Here is an 18,486-nt window from a genome sequence, read left to right on the forward strand (position 1 = left end):
CCTACAACTCTGTTTCTCTCTTGGGGGTGACAGGGGCCCAAGGACTTGGGCCATCTTCTACTGCTTTTCCAGGTGCATTAACAGGGGGCTGCTCAGAAGAAGAAGTGGAACAGGCAGGACTTGAACTGGTGCTCATATGGCATGGTGGCATTGCAGGCAGTGGCTTAGCCTGCGGCACCACAATGCCAGGCCCCAGAGCTTTCTCTTCCTCTCCCTGCCTATTGTAGGGGTCCCTGTTGTCCCGCCTCTCTGAGCCCGTCATCCCGATCGACTCCATTCCCAGCCCTGAGCCACATGGCCTTTTCCTGGGGGACCTGATCACCCATTCTCTCCGTTTGCTGCCCAGGTCCACCTGAATTCTTTCTCCTTTCCCATGCTGCAGAAGGAGCTCCTCGATTCATAGCCTAGGCACAGCACTTCTTCCGCTTGTAGTAGAGCGGAAGTCCTGTGGTCTTCTGAATCTGGCAGCCCAGGGTGGATACTGGATTTGTGACTTGCTGGGTGGAGCTGTATGATTTGGGCAAGTTGCCCAACCTCCATGGGTGTCCCTATTCCCACAGGTAAACAGAGATGGGAATGTCTCCCCTCTGGGGTTGCTGGAAGGACTACATGAGCCCATACGTACACAGAGCCTAGTGTCTCTGGGGTTTTCAGTGAAGCTGGGTTTTTTCCTTCCAAGTGTTTAGTGGCAGTAGAGAGTTGCAGGGGACCCTGGGGAGCTGGAACATGTGTGCCTCGCTTCAAGGCATTTGAATTTTAAATTAAAATGAGACAGGCAAGAGAACTCCTTGTGCCAGAGCAGACCGTCCTGCAAGCTAAGCTCCTGCTGCCTCTGGGTTGCCCAGGAGCTGGGGCGGCTGAGCTGGGACGGGGCAGGGGGCAGGGGGTGGGCAGCATCAGGGCTGCCAGGTTTCTGATGGCAGCAGCCACGTGGGGAGTGAGTCGTGACCACGAGGGCAGGCTGGAGAGAGCAGCTGGGGGAGAGTTGCTCCCGTTTTGGTTGTGCTGGCTCTGAAGTGCCTGTGACGCTTTAAAAAGAGATTCTAGGAGGCAGGAGCGCATGGGCTGAGGCTGGGGAGACAGGTGGGCGGAAGTTGCCCGTTTCGGCACGGGCTTCAGTGCTAGCACGGCGTGGTTCCAGAGAAGAATAGGGCTGGCGCAGGGTGTTGCTCAGACAGGGTGAAGAGTGGAGATGGACTGGTGTCATTGGAGACCCAGAGGCCCCCGGTGACCGTGGTGAGAGCAGTGTGGGCAGGTGGTGAGGGTGGGGGAGCCGAGTGTTGGGTAGAAGAGAAGAGTGGGTGGAGAAAGAGCATGAACTTTAGGGAAATCTGAGGGTGAGCATCTTGTTTTTCTCCAGCCTAAGGAGAGACTGTGAGTGTTTGGAAGCTGATGGGATGGAGCCAGCTGAAGAGTTGGGGGTGTGGGTGAGAATCAGCATCACAAAACCCCATGGGGGAGGGAGGCAGGGACCAGGTCAGGAGGGGGGAGGCGGACAGGCGGGGAGAGTGCCCCCCGCTCAGGCTGGGAGGGAGACGGCAGGAAGTGGAGTTTGTTCTGGTGTGATGACTACAGTAGGAAGTGAGGTTTCCTGGCGAGAAGGGGGAGTGAGCAAGGTCTACCCAGAAGAGAGAGGTCTGAGATGGACCCTGAAGACAGGAGCAGAGAGAGGAAAGCCCACCCAGCACTGTTCCTCCTGATGCTGTTCCCTGGCCAATAGGATTTTAGGTCTCAGGCCACCCTGTGCGAGGCCTGGCACCCAGGAGATGACCCATCACTGCTGCTTGAATCAAGGTGTGGGACTGTCTGGCTTCGGAGCATTCTTGGCACTGCCCCATTCTCCCAGGTACCCGATACCCTTAGGCCAGAGCCCCTCACTGTGCACCTGCTGAGTGGGGGGCTGTCGGGCTTCACCGTGACAGTCTCCTGGGCCCTGCCCTCCTTACCCTGCCCCTGCTACCCCTGTCCCAGGTCGGCCTTGTCCTCTCTGGCTGGAACTGTTGAGTCTCAGGACTTGGACACACAGGTGACACGAGAAGCTGGTGGCCAAGAGACTGTCTGCAGAATAGCAAGAAGGCAGCCATTCATCTGTCTGTGATTACTGTGCACTTGTCACATGCACTGCTCTGAGTGCAGGGCTGGGAGTGGGGGGAGTTGCAGCAGGGGCTGGGGCATGGGTTGGGGGGGAGTGATGTTGGATTTCCATGTAGGATGGTCAACAAAGGCCTCCTTTGCGAGCGAGGTAGTGTTTGAGCCGATCCTGGAAGTACAGGAGGAGGCCGGCCCTGTTTCAGGGTGAAGAGCGCTCCAGGCAGGGGAGCAGCAAGCAGAAGGCAGTTCTACTCTTCAAGGAAAGCAAGGCCAGCCTGGCTGTAGGCAGTGGATGAGGGAAGCCCCCAGCATGTGAGCACGGAGCAGAGGGCCGCACTGTGCTGGGCCCTGACCTCTGAGGACCCTGGCTTCTACTCTGAGTGTTACCGGGCCATGGGCTCAGAGTGACAGATCTGACTTGGCACTTGTGTGGGTCCCTCTGGCTGTGGTTAGGAGTGGGCCCTAAGGGAGCAGGGCAGAGCAGGAGACAGCTGGGAGGCCAGCACTGCACCTGCTAGGGCCGCGGTGAGGCGGAGACCTCGGTGGTGGTGCTGAGGGTGGTGAGAAGTAGCTGACCGGGCATGTGTTGGGAAGGAAGTGCCAGCAGGGTCCGTGAGATGGAGAGGAAGAAAGAGCCAAGGGTGACTCGGCGATGGGTGGTGCTATTTCTCTGCGGTGGAGGAAGGCTATGGGAAGAGCGGGATGGGGCAGGGGTTGGCTGATCCGTGATGCCTTAAACATGAAGCAATGGCCTAGGCAGGCGGGATGAGTCTGGGGTTCAGGAGAGAGGCCCAGGAGATCAGGGCCCTGGCAGCCGTGGACGGAGGCACGGCCAGGAGCAGAGGCAGGGCATCCATCAGCAGCCGGAAGCGCCTGGAGTCATCACGGTAATCCAGGTGGTGCTTCTCACGCCATCACAGGAGCCTGTGTTAAAGGTCAGACTCAAGTTGCTGCTGAGACGTCTTGATGCTGAAGTGTATCAACAGGGTAGGCTAAACCGTCTTAATTAGCAACCCCCAACCCCAAGCAGGTCTGTCCCTCTGGGGAGCCAGCCAGCATTCATTCTGTGCTGGGGCATTCTCAGGCAGAGCGTCCAGGGACCTGACTGCCCTGAGCAGCAGTGCCGGGTTTGTGTGTAGGCATGGTGTCCGCCTTGCCCAGCTGTCTAATGACTCAGTCCACACTCCTTCCCTTATAGAGTAACGTCCAGGCCTCTGCACGCGGAGCAGGCGCAGCATCAGTGTGGCTGGGGGAAGGGTGGACACACGTGGCTGCGAAGCGCTTGTTTATGGACACATTTCATCTTGGCTTGGAGGCTGGGAGGCAGGTGCTGATATTGTCCCATTTTCCAGGCGGTAAAAAGGGGCACAGGTAAAGGAATGGCAGAAGGGAGTGGACCCCCGGCAGTCCAGCCCTGGAGCAGGTCGCCAGCCAACACCTCCCCGTCGATGTTGGTGAGAACACGTTTCATTCTCCATTAGCCGTGACAGAGGCGCGAGCACGGGATTTGGAGTCAAAGCCGCACAGGAGCCTCCCCTTATCTGTGGTTTCACTTTCCACAGTTTCAGCTACTTGTGGTCAACCACAGTCTGAAAATAATAAATAGAAACTCCAGAAATAAACAACTCATAAGTTTTAAATTGTGCACCGTTCCAAAAAGTGTGTCCAGTCCCTCTCGGCCCTGCGCTGGCTGTGTGTCATCTCTGTGCACTGTATCCACCCTGTAGACACTACCCGCCATCCGTCACCTAGCAGCCGCCCCAGTTAGAGTGACGTCGGGTGCTGATGCCTGTGTGCAGGTGCCTGTTCCTTTGCTCTGGACTGACCGTGCACTGAAAGAGCAGTGATGCCGGCTGCTCAGGTCCGCCAAAGAGGAGCCACGATCGCTTGCTGGGAATGACACATGTTGTCACAAGAAGAGGAAGGGAACACAGGGCAATAAAATATTTTGAGAGAGAGAAAGAGAGATCACATTCACATAGCTTTTGTGCATACATTGTTATTATTATCCTGTGTTCTTAATAGTTATTGTTGTTAATATCTTATTGTGCCTAATTTATAAACTAAACTTTATCATAGGTAGGTGTGTGTGTATAAGGAAAAAAAATACATTATATATAGGGCTTGGTGTTACTGATGGTTCAGGCATCTACTGGGAGTCTTGGAATAACCCCTTCTCCCCCCAGTAAGATGGCAACGGAGGAGGGGCTGCTGTTGTATTCAAATCCCGGCTCCACTAGGTCTGGCCCTATGATTTGGGGCAAGTTGCTTAGCAACTCAGGGCTGAAACACTTCGTTGAAAATACGACGCTGATGATGATGCCACTGGGTAGGTATAGAGATGGCTGTGATGCTGTGAACACTCAAGCTGGGAAGAGCTAGGAAGTCCTCATCATGCTGTTGAGGAATCAGACCCTAACCCTAAGCCGTTATAACCCTAGTTACCCAAGAGAACTGCCAGCAGGGTGGCGATGGCAGCAAGCCACCAGGCCCTGCTTCGGCAGAGCCATTCCTGGCTCCCTTGGATTTGTAGCTGCTTATGCAAGAGATTTGGTTTGAGGAGTTTCGTTGCTGTTTTGGATTGGTTTTTACTGTGAAACCCTTGGCTAGCTGATCTTGTAAGTCCTTCCCGAGCTGACTGGCTCCGTTGCAGAGGCAAAGCCACTCCCCAGATCTTGCCTGCTTCTCTTACCTCCTCTCTGGACTCCCGACCTGTGTCACCTTGACCCAGCCCAGCCATCAGTCTCAACAGCTGGCATCAGCTGTGGCCCCAAGGGGCTGCATTCTTTGACCTGGGCTCTAGGACGCCTGCCTGTGTGTGGCCCGGGCATCTGGGGTGTGTGTGCCTGGGACCTCAGGAAGCTGTCCCCCGAGACTGGGCAGAGAGACCTCCTCTGTCTCATCTGCTCCCTCCATGGGCCTGCACCAGAGCCAGCCTCCTTGCCACTCTACCCCCCGCCACAGACTCCCCCCAACTGCAGGCAGCTGTCAGAATGTCACACATCTGTGGTCAGCCTTGGAAATAGAAACCTAACACAGAGGCGGCCGTGGACGAGCCTTTGTGGGCAGAGGAGCAGGCTAGCGTGATATTGACCTTTGGAAGCTAAAAGTCCCCAAAAGGTCAAACCAAGGCTTCTGAATACAGCATCTCCCTGCCCCCATCTGAGGGACGTGCTCCCAGACTCCCAGCGGGTGCTGAAACCGTGGTAGGACTGAGCCCCGTGCCCAGTGTCGTTCCCCACACATACATCTTGTGAGACAGTGTCGACAGTATGAATTAGGCACAGTAAGAGACTCATGCCAATAATAAAGCACTTACAACAGTGTGCTCTTATAAAGCTGCCCGTGGTACTGCTTTTGCCCTTTGGGACATCGTGGAGTAAAATTAAGGCTACTTGAACCCTAGCACTGAGATACTGGAGCAGTCGAGCTGATAATCAAAATGGTCAGGAAGTCACGAGTGGGCGCAGTATCCAGTGTGGACCCGCTGGGGACTGGGGTGAAGGCATCACACTGCCCACCATGGGGCTTTATTGATTTATTTATTTTAATATTTATTTATGTATTTGAAAGGCAGAGTTACAGAGGTAGAAGTGGGGGTGGGGGTCTTCCATCCGCTGGTTCACTCCCTAAATGGCTGCAATAGCCAGAGCTGTGCTGATCCGAAGCCAGGAGCCAGGAGCTTCTTCCGGGTCTCCCAGGTGGGTGAAGGGGCTCAAGGACTTGGGCCATCTTCTACTGCTTTGAATAGGGCACAGCTTAAAACTCAGGAATCCTTTACTTGTGAGAATTTCCATTTAATCTCCTTGGGTAGTGGTTGAGGGCAGGGATCTGTCGGGGGGGAATGCTGTGCTCTCTGGCAGGGGAGTCTCGGTCGCTCCCCTCTATGGGCCTTCCCAGGATGGGCGGGGCCGAGGCTGGACTGGTCCTGCTGTGGACTGCTCTCTGCCAGGTGTGGGTGCGATGCTCCCGGGGCCGCTGGGCGCTGGTCTGGCTCCTCAGCGTGTGTGCTCCGTGTGCCCATGTGCCTGTGTGTGTATGTGTGTGTGTGTGTGTGTGAGAGAGAGAGAGAGAGAGAGAGAGAAGGAGTACGCGCGCATAGGGAGGATGGCCAGGCAGGGACCCGCTCGGGAGAGCACTGTGGTGAGATGCCAGCCCCGAAACTTGCTGAGGTGGGGGCTCCCCCGCCCATGCCTCCCTCACACGTGCAGTCTGGTGGCCGGGGGCGGGGAGAGGGTGCTCCTCCCTACCTCCCCCTCCATGAGGAGAAGTGGGAGCTGTGGTGGGAGAAAGGGCAGAGGGCTGACCCAGTGGGGAGCCCCGCAGGGAGCCGGGTCGCCAGCAGGTGCAGTAGAGCCAGAAGGAGAAGCAGAAAGTCTGGCGGGCGGCATCCACAGAGGGATCGGGGAGTTTCAAGAAGGAAGTGTGGGAGAGATCATTGGCGAATCCAAGTGTGTGCTCACGCTGCATTCCGGGGCAGCGAACTTTTCTGGCAGGGGCCGTTTGGATATTTACAATGTGCTTCCTGGACCGTACCGGAATATATATCAACTTGAAATGGGCCTGCTGTAGATGGGCTCAATTTCCAGTCCTTCCGGGTGGTTGCCTGGGCAGGGCCAGGCCAGGTGATTGTTCCCCACCCCTGCGAGGTGTTGGGACTGACACAGCTGGCATTTCCAGGGGACAGGGGCCTCACCTGCACCTTCCCACCCCACCCAGATGGGTCGGGACCGCAGGGTCCAGGTGCACTCAGGAGGCTGAGGGGGAGAGGGATGCCGCTGAGCTGAGGTGGGGTGGGCCAGGCTCTGGGACTGCGGCACTGGGCCCACCGCAATGCTCTGCTGCTTCCCCATCCCTGTCTGCCTGTGGTGGCTTCTCACTGAAGAAATGACTTACGCAAAGTGATGAACAGAATGAATGATGTTTGGAGCAAACTAGTCCAGAGTAACCATGAATTCAAAACAATGCACTGGGTGAAACCAGGAGGAAAATGTGTGTGGAGGAGACGAGAGAGAGAGGAGAGGATGGGAGCGGACGGGCGGCTCTGGCTGCAGGAGAGCAGCGGCTCCGGTCAGGGTCCGGGTGCGTGTGGCGCTGATGGAAGAGCTCACACGTGTACACCTGGGGAACCCGTGGGGCCACACCCAGCTCGGTGAGCACGAGGAGTCAGGCCAGCAGCGCTGTGCCCCCTGAAAGGTTGTGGTTGTGACTGTGAGCGTTCCTGAAGCACTGACTGGGGAGGGGAGCGTGGATGGGCAGGACGTGCACAGGACGTCACTGCGCTCGGACCACACCCTTGGATCCCACTCTGTGACCCAGACAGGGGCTAGAGATCCAGACACAGCACAGCGGGCGAGGCAGCAGGGCACAGAAAGTGCATGGAAAGCCAGTGGAAGTCTTTTGGCCACCGGCAGGTCTTGGGGGTCAGGTGGTCATCTCGTCACTGGAGGGGGCCTTCAGGAATAGGCCTTAACTTTGTCCCTGGAGTCCCAAACAGCTGCTGGCTCCCCTCCCTTCACCCTTGCCTCTCCCCGACTTGTCACACAGCATCACCGGTGCCCAGGTATGGAGCCCGAGCCTGAGGGTCAGCCTCCATTCCTCCCATGCCGTCCAGCCCCCGCCCCCCACTGCAGCCCAGGCCTGAGGTGGACACATCTGCATCTGGGTGTGCCTCAGCCTCCTAGCTGCTCCCTGCTGCCCTGGACTGCCACAGGCCATCTCCATGCCGTGTCCAGAAAGTGGTTTTTTATTGTTTCCATTCAAGAGGCAGGAAGACAGGAACAGAGAAAGGGCACCTCTCTACTGGCTCAGTGCCCTCAGTGGCCAGCACTGCCTGGCTGGGCGTCAGGAGCTCAGCCAGGTCTCTCTGGTAGTGGCAGAAAGCCAAGTACCTGACCATAGCTGCTGCCTGCCGGGATGCGCATTGGCAGGAAGCTGGCGTCAGGAGCTGGGGCTGGCTGTTACACCAGGCGCTCCTGTGTGGAACGCAGGGGTCTCAACCACTAGGCCAAACATCCACCTGGACTGGTCTTTTTTTTTTTTTTTTTTTTAACTTATTTTATTTGTTTGAAAGAGTTACGGGGGTTGGGGAAAGACCCTCTATCCATTGGTTCACTCTGCAAATGGCTACAGTAGCCAGGGCTAGGCCAGCCTGAAGCCAGGAGCCAGGAGTTTTGTCTGGGCCTCCCATGTAGGTGCAAGGGCCCAAGGATCTGGGCCAACTTCTGCTGCTTTTCCAAGCCATAGTGGAGAGCTGGGTTGGAAGTAGAATAGCTGGGACTTGGATTGGCGCCCAGATGGGATGCCATTGTCGCAGGCTGTGGTTTAACCCTTTATACCACAACACCAGCCCCTGTACTGGTCTTTTTAAGATTCCAAAGCAGACACTGTCCGTGGCTGCTTAAAATGCCCACGTGGCTTCACACTGCTTTGCTCTCAGTCCAGACTCCTTCCCATGGCCCTCTTGGCCGTATGCTTTGGCTCCTGCCTTTTCTCCTGCCTTTCCTGTTGTCCATGGTGCTCGGGCAGCGGCAGCCGCTGGGTGCCCTGGCTGCCCCTCTGCGTCCCGTGCTCTCCCTGCTCAGCCCGGCTCCCTTTGTCCCCCACCTGCCGCCGCCGCTGCTCCTCCAAGTGGCTGTCCCTGTCTCCAGCACAGCACCTGCTCATTTTCCCCCAAAGCTTGTGGCAGTCTGGAATTGTGGCCTCTCGGGGGTGAGTCCCACGGGGGCAGGGGGCTCATCTGTCCTCTTCACCCTGATTCCCAGAGCCCAACACGTCAGGGCGGGTGACGTCCATGGAGGGTTTGGGGAAAATGCTTAGTAAGAGCCGCTGTCACCCTTACTGTGCACCGTTATTATCAGATCTCTGCACTGGCGGGGGAGTGGGGAGGCAGCCTGCAAACTTTCTGTGCAGCACCAGAGGCTAACTAGCTCAGGCTTTGTGGCAGCACCTAAACACCAGTAGATGGTGCATAATCTGATGAATGTGGCTGCGTCCCAATACAACTTTATTTGCAAAGCCAAGTCCCGGGCCGGCCAGCCCTGCTGGGGTTTTAATTTACTTCACCTTCAAAATGTCTATGAGGGACTACTGCTCTCACTGTCGCCATTTTGCGGATGGAGAAGCTGAGAGGCATGGACACCATGCTGAGGTCACATGCTGTGAAGGCTCAGGCGGACCCCTGCAAAGCCCACACAGTGGACCCTGGAGCAGCAGGGAGGAACCCCCACTCCTGCCGTCCCCTGAGGGCCTCCACCACCTGCTGCCCAAGTCTCACTTTCCTCCTGGTGATGGATGTGTCCTGGGGTTGTTCTCTGGGCAACAGTGAAGCAGTGTCTACCTTGGCCGTCTCTGAGCCTGGATCCACAGAACCTCTGGAAGTGGAACCTGACCCCGGTCCCATTCCATCCCCACCCTCCAATTACCCCTTCTCACGGCACCCCCTTCCCTCGGTCTCCATGCCCGGTACCCAGCAGCCTGTCCCACTGGTCTGCGGTCCCCTTTCCTGTTTGCCAGACGTTGACCGAGCACTCCGGGCCAGGCACAGCCACCTCTGAGGACCTGGAGGCGGATGACGGCAGCCCCCTCTCCCCCACCTTGGAGAGCTGATCTGTCCCTAGGTCGCAGCAGGGACAGGGACAGAGTTGGAGTGGAGGAGGGGCCGAGGGGCCCAGAAAGATCAGGGAGGCTGGCTTTTTTTGCTCTAGGTTTTTTCTCTTCCTTCATCTCGGACTGAGTTGTGAGAGCAAACCTGAAAGAGCCAGGTAGACTTTGGATGGTGGGGGCAGAGAGATTTCACCAGGGCTCCCGGCAGAGCCTGCACCCTCTCTCTGCACCCACGTTTGCTGCTCTGCCAGCCAGAAATGAGGAAGCCGAGGTTTCCTGACCACTGGGAGAGAAATCGCTTCTCTTCAAAGGAATGAAGATCACACCCATGTCATTCTTGGTCCTGTTTCCAAGAAAACCCTCTTCTGCCGGATAAAGAAAAGCAGACGCACCCTGTGTGCACCGCAGAGACGCCAAAGCCAGCCAGCCGGGACCAGTGCCCTGTGGTCACGTCTGCAGCTGTGCTGCTGCCACCTGGACTCGGCGTGCACGGCGTCCCCAGCGTGAGGCCGAGGCCTCAATACTTCTGTATTTCTCACTTTGTCTAACCTGCCCGGCTAAAGGAAAACAAAACCAGTTTCTCTGAGAGGCCCCAGAGAGGTTTGTTGCTGTTTCAAGCTGTGAAGACTCTGGGCCCAACAGAGGTGAGGAAGAGGAGGCGGAGGGCTGGGCGGAGCCGGGTGGTTGTAGAGGCCACCCCCCCACCCCGTTCCTGTCCTGGTCGTGGTCCCCCCAGTCTCTCTCTGTGGGCTGGGGAGGACACAAGCTTTGCAACAACTTTGCGCCTGTTTTACTTTCCTAGTGAGAACTCCTCAATGAGCGCAGGCACAGAGTTCAAAGCCAGACACCGGCTGGAGCAGGGAACGGCCTGCCCCTCCAGCGGTGGGCAGCCTGAGTCCTGCTCTGGATACTGCCAGGGCACGGCTGCCGGGCCTCCCTCGTCAGTGTACCTCGGGGCGGGGGCTTTCATGTTTCCTGTCTCCGGCTGCGCTCCCTCCTCTTCTAAGCCCAGGACTTTGTTGGGCCTTGCCTGGGTTTGGGCAGTGACTTCTCTGCCCCTTCCTCCGGCTGCTGAGTTGGCTCCTTCCTCTCCCCATGAGGCCTGAGCGGAGCTGAGAGATGGGCAGTTGCCTTCTAGCAGCCCATCCTGTGCGTGGGCAGCTGCCACTGGCCAGTCTGGAGTGGCCTCTCAGTGGTCCAGGGCTCCAGGACCACCCAAGGTCACCTGGCCCGCGCTTCCGCTCCCATCTCATCACCTGGGCTCTATGAGCTTTGCCTCCTGAAGAGAACAGGTCTCTGGCTCCCCAGCCCTTCGTGCCCCTCCCACGGTCCTCAGACAGCAGCCCTGGGCCCTGGGAGTGTTTAATCAGTCAGTCCTCATGGGCATCTCTGGCCTGGCATGGAGCAGAGGGTCGGGAAGGCCGAGGTGGGCCACCTGCAGGGGAAGCAGCACCCATATAGTCCCCCCGGGTATGCCACAGTCTGTGTTCCAGCTGCGGGTGTGAGTGCGAGGGATCAGCCAGAGTAGTCCCAAGTACTTCAAAACTCTAACGTGAGTTGCCCCCACCAACTTCTGCTTCCCAGAAAAATCCCATAGAGGGGTTTAAATACTTCTGTTGTCTTTATGTAGCCATCTATCTATCATCTATGTATCTATCATCGCTATTTGTACCTATCATCTATCCATCCATCTTTGTGTGCCTTCTCTTTGGGCATCTCCTCTCTCCAGATCTTAAATTCCTGGCATATCGTATCAAACTCTGTTTCCAAAAACAACAGGAAAATTATTTGTATTGAAAAAAAAATCATAATGCCCTGGGCAATTTGTTTATGGGTTTTTTTTTTTTTTTTGAGATTATTTATTTATTTATTTATTTGAGAGGCAGAGTTATAGACAGAGAGAGGGAGAGACAGAGAAAAAGAGCTTCCATCTGCTGGTTCACTCCCCAGATGGCTGCAACGGCTGGAGCTGGGCCTGTCCAAAGCCAGGAAGCAGGAGCTTCTTCCAGGTCTCCCACGACAGTGCAGGGGCCATCTTCTGCTGCCTTCCCAGGCCATAGCAGAGCACTGGAAGGGAAGTGGAGCAGCCAGGACACAAACTGGTGCCCATATGGGGTGCGGGCACTGCGGGCGGCAGCTCAGCTCGGCGCCTTTGTTTTCTCAGTTGGCAGATTCTGTGTCTTTCACAGAACTTCCTTGATCTCATGGGTATAATGTGCTGTTTCAGTTTTGTAAATTGAGGTGAAATTCATACAGCATACATCTAACCATGTAGAAGCATGCAGTTCAGTGGTATTTAGTACATTCACGTGTTGTACAAACCCTGGGCTGTTTTTAAATTGACCTTTGACACTACAGGGAGATGTGGACATTCCTAGGAAGTATGTAATTCTGATAAATCGTGTCATTCATTCTGACACAAGAGATGTGAGATGTCAGCTGGGTTGACTCACCCCATTCTTCTAAGACTGTCCGTAAGGCACCCCAACCTCAAACCCACTTGCTTTGCCTCTGTTGGCACATGTCACCGGCTTTCCTGGGCCCTGTGAGTCATCCCCCACCTGCTGTCCTCAGCCCTCCATCAGGTCTGGGTCCCAGCCTGTGCCTTTTAACTCTGAGTGTGCCTCTGATTTGGCTTTGCTGGGCCATGTACTCCCCGTGGTCTGTTGTGGTAGCCTCTTCCCCCAAATGCCCAGCATGGACCCTGCCTCTTTGTTCATCAGCCCTAGAAAGATTAGAGCCCTGCTGAGGCCGAATCCCCTCGGGGGACTCTGCAAGGTGCTTCTCCCCAACATCCCAAGCCCCACACAGTGTTTCCAACAAGGAGTTCAGTTTCCCAGGAAGGACTGGGAAGCTAAACGGAGCACTGTCGGGGAGACACTGCCAACAACCCGAGTGGGACGCCGCCTTGCCTCCCCTCTCCCAAGCCAAGGGAACCACACTGGTAGGAACTGGGCTATGGCAAGGGCCAGGTGCAGGGGTGAGGGCCGTGAAGGAGACCTGGCCACTGTAGATGCTGCTCAGCTCCCAAGGGTGGGGAGAACACCTCAGCTTCTCCCATCCTCCCACACTTGTCTCCTGCCTGTGCCTCTCATTGGCTGAACCTCACCAGCAGCCCAGGGGCCTGGGTGACTGTGGGGGGGGGGGGTCAATCCTCGTCCCACCTCATGGTACAGACCACAGTGAGCAAGAGTGGGCAGTGGATCTAAGCAGCAGGCGAATGACTGGCCTGGCCCCTTCATTCCACTCAGCTCTGGTTCATTATTAACCATTCTAGAACTTTCATGATCCCTCCAGGGACATTCCTTGATTTCCTTCGTCTAGAAAATGCCTCCTCCAAGACCAGCTGAGGACGTCAGCGCAGACGCATCAGAAAGTGTGGCCACCCCTGTCTGGGCTCTGACGGTTCTCTGTCTGAATCTCTTCGTGACACTTGCACCGGGATCATGCAATTTATCATTTCTGCCTTTGGAAGGCGTCAAGGGCAGGCGCAATGTCACAGGCCTCTGGGTTCCGAAGACTAAGGCGGATGCAGTGCCCTGTGGGCGTGTCTTGCCCGGGATTTTATGGCTGGGGGGTGGGAGCGCAGAGCAGAGATGGAGCCCTTCTCCCTGTGGCGTTGGCTCTGCAGTGACCAGGAACACCCAAGAATCTGAATCCCGGAGACACAGTTCCTGGGCTTCTATTTTAGGAAGGACAATGTACTATATAAGAACCACCCTCCCATTCATGCAAACAGGCGCCAGGAAGGTGCGGACAAAGACTTCATTGTCCCTTCTGCTGTAACTGCAGGCTAACTGCACACCCCTCGGGCTGCTAGGACCAGAGTGGGGGTTCTCTAGAAATGGGTCGAAAGAACTGTGAGAGTGAAGACTCTGAATCCTGCTTCCGCTTGGACTTCAGCAAATCCTCCTCGAAAGGGCGCAGCGATTCATGAAATGATAAAATGAGGTTTGAAAGAGACGCAGAGTTCCTAGGGGACAGAGGGGACGTGATTTCGCCTGGCCGTTTTGGTTTGTGTTAACTCCTGTGCAGGAAGAACACGCAGTGACGTCCGGTGCAGCTGTGGCCGCAGTAAGAGAAAGGCCACACTCAAGCTCTGTTGTTTGTAGCTTTCACGGCTCCCCCGACCCCTTTCTTATTTGCAAGAACTGAATTCCTTTGCCTCCTTTGCCAGTCCAGAGGGGGAAGATTTTAATGACTCACTTCCACTAAAGAGCTGCCTGGGAATGACACGGGCAGCACCAGCTGGAAGTGTCCAATTAATTAGCGAAACGTGTTTGTTAAGCAGAGTGGTGTCAGCCTGCACAGTCCTGGGACTGCGCCCTCGCCCCTCAGTGAGCCGCGGGGCTCAGCCCTGAGGAAGCTTCGGAGCAAGGGTCACGGCTCCCTGCGCTTACATGACACCCCAAGTCCCTGTTTTATGGCATAACAGAAGTGCGGATTACTTGTTTTTATTTATTTCCTGGAGAGACAGGGAGAGCCCCCATCTGCTAATTCCCTCCCCGAATGCCCGCGCTGGCCAGGCTTGGGCCAGGCCACAGCTGAGAGCTGGGAACTTAACAGCCACCGCCTCTGCCCCCACAGTGGGCGTCTGCAGGGAGCTGGATCGGGAGTGGAGCTGGGACTTGAACCCAGGCTCTCTGATGCGAGTGTCTTGACCACCAGGCTAAGTGCCTGTCCCCTAAGATGTATAATGAGACAGAAATGAAGTACTGGACGAGGCTGCAACAGATTCGAGCGAGGCCAGCATCGCGGTGGTGACAAGACACACCCAGGGTGGGCCAGGACGCACAGGTCAGTCAGTCCCGAGGCCTCCACGGGCTGTCACCAGAGTGAGCCTCCGGGAGCCCGGGGCAGCTCTCATTGGGAAAGCACGTACACAGCGCTACCTACGCCAGGCAGGTTCCGTCTAGAGCTAGCTGTGTGCGTCTCTTCCCAGCTGGCGCGCAGGGACCGCCTGTGTTAAACCAGCCAGGCTGGGGCCATTTAACCACAGAAACTGCAGCTTCCCCCGGCACAGCAGGTGGTTCAGGGTTTACTAGCTCTAGCTCCTCCTCTGCTGCCTGGGGCTCCAGCACCCCTTCAGGGCTGGTGCTTGGTGACAGCTGTGTTGGGCTCAGTTCGAAGGTGCGGTTTCCCGCTGTACTCTCCCCTCACGGTGACACAGAAGCTGCCTGCCCTGTGACCACGCACACCACGTGCAGGAGCGCCCTTCCGTCAGGTCAGGCACGGAAGAGGGGGCAGACGTGTGAAACGGCCTCTCCTCCGATCTGTTGTTCTTTTGGAAAATGGTTGTTTTCCATAAAAATATTTATGTCACCATATTGGCTTTTGATCTTCAAATGAATAAATGTTTACACTCTTCTGTTTTGCTCTCAAATGTGACGCATGCTGATAGATAGAACCCACATGAACAAAAGCTCTTGGAGTTCCTTGTTTGTGTTTTTTAAAGATGTATTTATTTGAAAGGCCGTATTACAGATTGAGATCTTCCATCTACTGCTCTCCTCAAATGGCTGCAACGGCCCCAGCTGGGCCAAGTAGAAACCAGGAACCTGGAACTCCATCCAGACCTCCGACTTGGGTGGCAGGGGCCTAAGCATTTTGGGGCCATCTTCTGCTTCCCCAGGCATGTTAACAGGAAGCTGGATTGGAAGTGGAGCTGCCAGGACTAAAACAGGCTCTCCAGTGTAGGATGCTGGCTTTTCAAGCACAGCTTAACCTGCTGTGCTGCAACACCCACCCCCGATCACGGTGGCTTTATAATAACTTTTTGTTTAAAGATGTGTTTCTTTGAAAGGCAGCATTACAGAAAGAGGGAAGGGGAGGGAGAGGGAGACCTTCCATCTGGTGGTTCACTCCCCAAATGGCTGCAACAGCTGGGGCTGGGCAGGCTGAAGCCAGGAGACTTGATCTCCATCCAGGTCTCTCACTTGGGAGGCAGGGGCCCAAGGACTGGAGCCACCTTCCACTGCTTTCCCAGGTGCATCAGCAGGGAGCAGCCAGGACTCAAACTGGCGCTCATGAGGGATGTGGGGGTCTCAGGCGGCAGGTTCGCCTGCTGCGGCGCAATGCCAGCCCCTGCGATAACTTTGGAAGTTGGAAAGTGTCAGCGCCCCAGCCTTGCTCTTCAGTCCTGGGTGTCTGAGTCGTCAGTGTTTAAGGATGTTGTCTCCGTTTATTTGTGTTGCTGTAACAAAACACCACACTGGGTCTGTGAAACTCGCTGCTGAGCGCTCTAGGGTCTGGGAAGCAGGGGCTGGGCGTCTGGTGAGGGCTGCTCTCTGCTCCCAGGGTGGCGCCTTGTCACCGTGTCTGGGTGTCCTGGGACGGCACAGGATTCCCATAGCCCCACCCGTGAAGGTTCCACCCTCACGATGTCGTCCTCTCCTTAAAGCCCCACCTCTTAGGTTCCAGCAAAGGACTAGGGGAGGTGGGGGAAGACATGGGTTCAAACCACAGCCAGCATCTTGAGTCCTGAGACCCCAGATCTGCTGTTGCTGGGAAAAGACAGGGAGACCAGGGGTGGGGGGGTGGGGATGGGGTTGAGAGAGGGGGGGAGAGAGATGGGAGGGGGGAGAGAGAAGGAAAGAGATGGGGAGGGGGGAGAAAGGGGGAGAGGGAAGGGGGAGAGAGAGATGGGGAGTGGAGGGGAGAGAGAGGGAGAGAGAGGAGAGAAGAGCCCAGCAGCTGTGTGCGGTAGAAGAGGATAGAATGGGGGTGGGGGGGGCAGCCCGGGTTTGGTTCTGTGCATCCTGCTCGCGCGTGTCGTGTGCGTGCTTCTCTGAGCCCAGACTTCCACGCTATGGGACCCAGACGGGAGCCTGGTCTCAGGAGGGACTCGCAGAGGAGCACAGAGAGGTGAGGAGGGAGCCAGGGCAGGCTGGGACGGTTGGAAATGGATCCCTTCGTTCTCGGAGAGGAAGGTGAGCCTTGCTTATCAGGGTTGTGCTGTGCCTCTTCATCTTCAGATTTTAATGTTCTGTTAAATCCCGAGGCCCGACCGTGCTAGAGGGGAACTGCCACCACTCACCTGCCACCCTTGAGGTTCGACAGGAAGCACACGCAGAAGGGGAAAAAGTGGGGCTTTGGTCTCAAACCCCAGAATTAAAAAAAAATTCCCCTCGTCTGCCAGGCAAAAGCTTGTTTGCTGAAAGGAGCCAGTTTGCCCTGTGCCCTGCCCCCAGGCCACACTGCAGACTCAGCCCACTCCGCCAGGGAGAGATGCCAGCCCGAGCTCATGGCGGGGGCAGGGGGAGGCCGGCAGGCGCCTTGTGCATCTCCTGCAGGGCTTCACCTGGTCAGCTGCAGGAGGCTCATGAGGGTTCTTAAAAGGCAGCCAAGGAGAGTGAGTGGAGGGCCACGCTTCCTGCACCCCAGCCTGCAGTAGATGCCACCCCCAGGGACCACCCGGAGGCCTCCTGTCTCTTGACCACTGGCCAGACGCTCTGAAAGCACCACTCCCTGCACTGTGCCCCGACGGAGCGGCATCCTGCAGCGGCGGTGCGGCTGTGCAGTGCTGGCCTGAGGACCAGCCGTGGGCTCAGAGGGTGCTGGGATGCCTGGAAATCGGGCGGTATGAAGGTCCAGAGTCGTCTTCCCTTTGCCAAGGGAGGCAGAAGTCCTTGTTGAAGAAAGGTTAAGAACGAGTCACAGCTGCACTGCTGAGTTTTCGCAGCAGCCCGTTAGCTCACATGAACGCCACGAACGACTGAGTTGTTCTGCATGCCAGGAGCAGCGCTAGGGGCTGGGCATCAGTGACGAGCAAGGGCAGCTGCTAGCCAGGTGTCACCAGGGGACACAGAGATGAACCAGATCACAGCACGAATGCATGTCTCGATTCCAGGCAAGTGTGGCTCCTTAGGAAAGGAACCTCGTTCTATGGATGTTTTGTTTTCGTTTTAATATACTTAGTGTTGAATGGGTAATGCATTCATGTGCAGAAATTCAGCATCATCTAATAAAAAGATTGCCCCCCCTGTGTCCCCAAGCCCCTCTGGGGGGCCGACCACCTACAAGCTTTGCAGCCCGGTGGGCGGGACTTTCTCTAGACCTGAGGAGAGGAGCAGGCTTCCCTGGGGATAGGACACCAGAAATGCCATGTGAGTTCATGGTCTGGAAGAGGGTGGGGGACAGTCTCTGTGGGAGGCAGTGGCTCCGGGCCCGGGCTGAAGCCTTGAGGCAGGAGAGCTCTCGTGCTGCACAGGGGTGGGGTGGGGGGGTACTTTTCCCTCACCGCCCAGCCGCTCAGAGGGGAGGGGGAGGGAGGGGATCATGAATCATACCTGTTGGGCCCAGTGTTGTGGCGCAGCAGGGCAGCAGGTTAGACCGCCGCCCTTGACGCCCACACCCCACCTCCGAGCCTGGTTTCAAGTCCTTGCTGCCCGCTTCCCCTCCACCCCCTACCGACTGTGCCCGAGAAAGCAGCAGAAGGCGCCTCAGGTCCTTGGGCCTCTACTGCCCATGGGGGACACCCAGATGGTGCTCCTGGCTGCTGGCTTTGGCCTGGTCCAGCCGCAGCTTTTGTAGCCATTTGGGAAATGAACCAGTGGGTGGGAGATCCCTGGCTCGCTCTCTCTTCCTCTCTCTCTCTGTCACTTTGCCTTTCAAATAAATAAATTAAATAAAACTTAAAAAAAACACACACCTAACCTTTAGTCACATTTTCCTACAAAGTTTTTGAGGAGCCCCTGTATCACCCTGCCTGTCTGTATAGTGTGGAGAATGAGTTGGGGGAGGAAGTAGTAGCAGGCTGTCGCTTAGCTCAGGTGAGAAATGATGTGGCTT

At 56.5% G+C, this 18,486-nt stretch overlaps 1 protein-coding gene across 3 annotated transcripts in view; it reads left to right on the plus strand.

The window, feature by feature from the left end:
* The window catches only part of TRAF5 (TNF receptor associated factor 5), a 43,991-nt gene that overhangs the window by 3,741 nt on the left and 21,764 nt on the right, over nt 1-18,486 (plus strand). The window lies entirely within an intron of this gene.

This window comes from Oryctolagus cuniculus, chromosome 13 (genome assembly GCF_964237555.1).
Source record: "Oryctolagus cuniculus chromosome 13, mOryCun1.1, whole genome shotgun sequence".
NCBI lineage: Eukaryota > Metazoa > Chordata > Mammalia > Lagomorpha > Leporidae > Oryctolagus > Oryctolagus cuniculus.